This window comes from Drosophila melanogaster, chromosome 2L (genome assembly GCF_000001215.4).
Source record: "Drosophila melanogaster chromosome 2L".
Taxonomy (NCBI): domain Eukaryota; kingdom Metazoa; phylum Arthropoda; class Insecta; order Diptera; family Drosophilidae; genus Drosophila; species Drosophila melanogaster.
In genome coordinates this window covers 11,544,260-11,550,447 of record NT_033779.5, presented here as the reverse complement: position 1 = coordinate 11,550,447, position 6,188 = coordinate 11,544,260, and the positions used below count along the sequence as shown (strand labels likewise).

The window sequence follows — 6,188 nt, the reverse complement described above, 5'->3', positions numbered from 1 at the left end:
CGTTGTTTTGGTTGTTGTATATCGTAAAATATTTGCGTTATTATGCTAGTAATTTTTCCTCTTTTTTGTTGTCTTACCCTAGCCCCTGCGTCTTGGCCAGGTTTTGTTATTGTTGGCTAGTTGGCGGTTGGGTTTTGTGACGTTGTCGCAGCAGTTCGGTAGCTCATTTTTATTTCACCAGCCCCGGGCAGGGATGACAAAATCAGGGCTTGCATGTGAGTGCCGAGCCACTACGTACTACTTGTATTCTCGGCTTCTGTGAGAGCTTTTTCAGTATTTTCCAGCTTGTCATAAAATGCCAAGCATTTTTTGCAGAAACACAAAGAGTAGAGTAGCAGGAACAAGATATACTGCTATTAAAACTAAATCAAGCAAGCGTAGCTACCACCATCAGCAGTGGTTTCCGGTTTCCCAGAAATTTTCAACTTGTAGTTCAACTTTGTTTAAGCAATAAGGTAAAGACAGAGAACACAATTATTTTGGCAAGACCAGAGCCAATTGCCAAAAGCGGACCGGAATGCGACCCTAAACTCGTCAATCGGGTGAAGAACTATGTCAGGGCACGGACCGGCATTTTAATGACCTTCAACTTTGACAACAAGGCATAAATGGCCAACAATTGGGGCGTTAACGGAAATTGGCTTAAAAAGCTATAAAATGTACCCAGTAGCTTGGACCAGGAAGGAAGCACATTTATTGGTAAATAAAGTTCCGCTCAAGGTATAAAAGTTAATAATAAATTGAAACAATGAGGCAAATTTTGTTGATCCGCGCTAGAACAGGGCAAAATCTCAAGCTGCAAAAGTCGCCTTTTATGGCTGGCAATAAAATTGGTAATTGGTTAAAGGGCATATGAAATAAGCTACCGAACAGAGAATGGATTTAATTAAAGTCCACAATGCAAGCTCTTGATTAGGAGTCCTTTTCATGGCTTTCTTGAGTAGATTGCAGCAAATGCTTCTTTATTATTTTGATAAGAAAACATTAAGAATATCGTATCATCAAATCTAAATAGACATGTTTGATCATTTTTCTTTATTTCTAATGTTTTTTTTTCTTAATTGAAGACCTTTTCCACATTCCGTTTTCCTTACGGCGGGACATGACCCGAGACCCAAGTCGGGAGACATTACGACATACATTTTTACGTGTTCCCAGAATATCAGACATAATTAATAAGGCTTGCCAATTAAGAGGCCACGGCAAATTTTCAAGTGCGAAATTTTCACATCTATTCATGTCAGCAAATTATCGCATCAAGTGAGAAAGGTAAAAATTCAACAGAAATTGGCCAAGGACATTGAATGGTGCGGGAGGGGGCTAAGTGGCAGAGGACATTTGCCCCTAATAGATGGCAATCTTGGGCGTGTGTATCGTGATTGTTGGGCTTCTCGTCTCGCAGATGAAGACGCAGTGCGCATGTGACATAATTGAGGGCGACACGGCCGCCTCGTATGAACGAACAGGTGAGCAGGATACACCTGTCCGTCCGTCGGGCACGCATCCTCCGTCCAATAGAAGATTATAATGTACGCGTTGCTTAATTTGAATGGTGCGTGCTGGGCCGCCTTTGAAATGCTGTCAGAGACGCTAAATGAAATTAAAGACTGCTGCCCCCGCAACGTGCTTTCACCTCCCACTTTCACCTCCTGCGTCACAGATAACAGAGGGCACTCATGTTTTAAAAATTAAGCGAAAATAACGATATTAGCATAAATAAGCGTCGCTAATAGGATTTCCTTTGTAATTATCAAATTGCCAGGCTAGCACACAAGCTACCAAATAAAAAAATGGAACAAGCAGTAAATAAAAATGTGAAATAAATTAAAGAATCACACCCGGCTTTAAGCATTCCTTTGTGGCATAGCATAAAAAAAAAGTGCGCACATTTACACACATGTTGGCACCTGTTTTTTTGTTTGTTTGTTGATTTCTGTTTTGACGCCTGCTCTTGTTCTGTGGGTAATTTATTGGCTTGCTCGCCAAAATCGATTTCGCATTATTCGCGTATATCAATGCACTGGCTAATTTGCTTAAAAGCATAATTAACACGGCTCACACAGACACACACACACACACACACACGCACACCGTGCTCGCCATTTTATGGGTGCACGTGAGTCGTAAAAAATCGACGAACACGCGAGGTGCAAAAGACACGCCAAAAACATGATGCGAAATACAAAACAAAAATATAAAAAAAAAAACGCCTGTAAATCAGCGCCCCGAGCAGACAATGCCAATAACAAAAGTCTTCAGCACACGTCGTATACGTAATGAATATTTCGAATGTTTTGTTTGCCTGTTTTGCGGCTTTCGCGGCACTTTTTAGCGCTGATAAAAAACTATCACTTGCATTGAGGTTATCCAAGAGTATGAATAAACAAAAGTGGCATATATATTACCATTTTAAATTCATTTAAATTTTTTATCCTAAAAATCACAACTTTCAATTCATTAAAAGCTGTAATGTGCACACATATCGAATAAGCACTGTATCAAATCAGAACATTGGGAACAATCACATTGTAGCACTTTTGCAACAATGTTTATGTAAGACTTTTCAGTTCCCAGGCATATCTTGAGTGCTCAGCAATCTGACCACACAAGAATGCTATTCAGACCAGAAGTGCAGAGTCAGCATAATTAGCATGCGCGACTGCTCGATCTTTATGTCCACATGACTCTCTTAGACAGCGGCGCTCTCGCTGCCAAAGTTAAGTACATAAGAGCAAAGCAACGTCTCTGCCGACGGCCTCTCTGCCGGCGCAGACGGATTGCATTTGGCTAGCTTGGACTCTTCTAGACCAAGTACAAGGCAGTCGTAAAGGAGTCGTCAAAGAGCCTTCAACATGTCCTAATTGAATATTAATGAGTCTTAACAGAAGTTACAATTTTACTGATATCATACTGAATCTCTATTTCAATAAAAGTAATATAAAGAACACAAAAATGCATTACAATTATTACATGGCGACCGTGACATGGTCACTTAAGCCTGTAAAACAATAATAAAAAGAAATATATAAAAGTTAAAATGCGAACAGTGACCATTAAAAAATAAAATTGTGACAATTGATCAAACCCAGACGACAACAGAAGCCGCAAACTGGAGGACTCTGCTCCTATCGAGCAAAGGGACGCACCTACTCTACAAGAGGCACTAGAGGTGTGTCCAAACGATGGACCACGCCCACTCACAATAGCTGAGTATAGGGCAAGAAGACAGCCGAAACCAAAAATAAAGAAGAAAAGAAGCGGCAAAAGGATCAAGCTTCTTCAACAACGGAGATTAATAAAGGACCTAATAAAGACGGCAACTACGGAGGAAGAGAAAACTAACCAAGCCAAAAATCTGGAAGCGATTGAAGCCAAATTGTGCAGTGGTGCGCAATAACGCAGTTGAGGCTGTATTTAATACCAATGCCCCAATCTGCCTTAATATTAAAAATACATACCTCAAGCCGATGCGTGAAAACGCTGCTTGAAAAATACTAATCTCTGTTAGGCTTTTACTAAAAACATGTGTACGGTATTGAATTATATAGAGCAAAACATTGTAAACCGTACACATGCCCTCTAACTAACTTTTTCTTGGACAGACATACGTGTAGGGAGAAATTATAGCAATATACAATTTTTAATCAAAATTTAATAAATAAATAAATAATAATAATCGTTCAATTAACAACTATGGGTTGGTTCGGATCTGACGATAGTCAGACCAAAGACAACACGGCTAATGTCGTGAACAACGTCAAAATTGTAGATCACACAGAAGATATTCAAGCACTGTGGGTTTTACTCCTAATTTTGACAATTACAAGTGTGGCCCAGTTCCTTCTGACGTTGTACATAAAACACAACAAAATATTAAAAAGAAGATATATGAGTAGGGCGAATAATCTAGACAGGGTTTAAAAGAAAAAAAAAAAATATATTTTAAAGAATGAGTATATAAATATATACTAACAAGTAGGAATATATAAAATAGTATGGAATGGAACGAGTTATGTAAAAACATAACAAGAATAAGAAACGAATTTGAAAAATCTCATAAATGTTTGTCGCAAAATAGACCTATTTTAGGACCGACAACAAAGAAACATGCAAATATTCTGGTAAATTCCTTCAACGAAGCACGAATACTAGTGTATGATAACAAGGAAAGACTAAATCCAGATCATTGGTCTCAGGTATCGAAAGTTCTCATAAAACTTAGATCGAACTTGTTATCTGTAAAATTGAAACTTGGTTTGGATATATCAATACCAACCATTTTAAATTCGCCAATAAAAATAGAATCGGACGAACAAACAGAAACAGAAATAGAAGACGAAGATTTAAACAACTTAACAATTCCAGCTATATTAACACTAGCTGAATTGACGGAGGAAGAATTGGCTGAGTCAGACATAGAAGAAACAGAAACAAAATCTGTCATCATGGTGGACGAAGCAGCTGCCCAGAGGGCATACATAAAAGACATTTCAACGGCGATTCCGGAATTTGACGGTAAAAAGATCAATTTGCGTAGATTTATCACGGCAATCAAGTTGGTTAACCTGACTAAGGGACCACATGAAGCTATTGCCATTGAAGTGATTAAATCAAAAATAATCGGAACAACACTCTATAGAGTACAGAATGAAGTTACAATTGATGCCATAATCAGGAAATTAGAAGAAGTGGTCGTAGGAGAAACAACGGACGTAGTAAGAGCAAAAATGGCAAATGTTTACCAAAAAGGTAAAACAGCCACACAATTTACAAATGAAATTGAAAACCTACGCAAGTCTCTTGAATCTTCATATATAGATGAAGGATTGCAACCAGAACATGCTATCAAATTTAGCACAAAGGAAGCAATCAATACAATGACAAAGAATTGCGATCATGGAAAACTGAAAGCAATCCTAGAGGCAGGAACATTTAAGACAATGGACGAAGCAATAAGTAAATACATCCATTGCAGCACTGAGATGACAGGAAGTGCAAGTTCCGTTTTGTTTTACAAGAGAGGACAAGGAAGTTACACCAGAGGTAACTACCGAGGACGAGGAAATGGTCGAGGTGGTAATAATAGAAATAATTATAACCAGAACACCGGCCAATACAACAACTTTAATAATTATAACAATAGCAATGGCAGAGGACGAGGAGGATATAGAGAATATAACTACCAGAACAGAGGCGGTGGTAACTATAACAACCAAAACCGCAATTTCTCAAGTTATAGCCAAAATGGTAATGTCAGACATGCACAAGGCACGTCGGAAAACCAGCAGGCTCCCTTAGGGCATCAAGAACAGTAAAACAAAAGGTTCATACCATCAATCTTAATCTAAATATTTTCATTAAAGTAAAAAATGAACACACAAATAAGATACTTACATTTCTAGTAGACACAGGCGCCGATATATCAGTCATTAAAGAAAACTCAGATGAACTTTTGAATCTTGATCATAATAATATAACACAAATTACAGGAATTGGAAAGGGTTCAATAAATTCAATAGGTTTAACACTTCTCGAGATGAGAACCGGTAACTATATAGTACCGCACAATTTTCATGTTGTGGACGACAATTTTCCGATCCCTGGTGACGGAATAGTTGGAATCGACTTCATAAAAACATTCAATTGCCAATTAGATTTTACTACAGAAAGTGATTTTTTCATTCTAAGACCAAACAATATTAAACAAGCGATACAAATACCAATTTTTCATAATATCGATAACACTGAGATAACCATACCATCTCGTTGTGAGGTTATTAGGCAAATTACCGTAAGTTCGGTGGATAACCAAATTCTAATACCCAATCAGGAAATAGAAGATGGTGTATTTGTCGGAAATTCGATATCAGATTCAAAAAACACGTACATCCGAATACTAAACACAACTAACAGCAATAAAATTTTAAATGTAAACAAAATCAATTTTGAACCATTAACTAGCTACAAAATAGCAGACCTAAACGACTCCATAAGAGCCGAATCAATTTTAAGCAGATTAAAGAAAAACTTTCCATCTGCACATAAGAAAATGTTGACTGAACTGTGTTCACAATATACTGATATTTTTGGATTGGAGACAGAGCCAATCACTACAAATAAATTTTACAAACAAAAGATAAGATTGAGAGATGATGAACCAAGCTATATTAAGAACTATAGAACACCCC

At 37.7% G+C, this 6,188-nt stretch overlaps 1 long non-coding RNA gene across 1 annotated transcript, besides 1 other annotated feature; it reads left to right on the top strand.

The window, feature by feature from the left end:
• The first annotated feature begins 412 nt into the window (after positions 1–412).
• On the top strand, positions 413–1,808 carry lncRNA:CR44494 (long non-coding RNA:CR44494). The gene is made up of 2 exons (NR_124199.1): positions 413–699; positions 1,068–1,808. It is a non-coding gene; the product is annotated as a long non-coding RNA:CR44494 (long non-coding RNA).
• Positions 1,809–2,465: 657 nt separating this feature from the next.
• Positions 2,466–6,188: part of a mobile genetic element that runs on past the window's edge.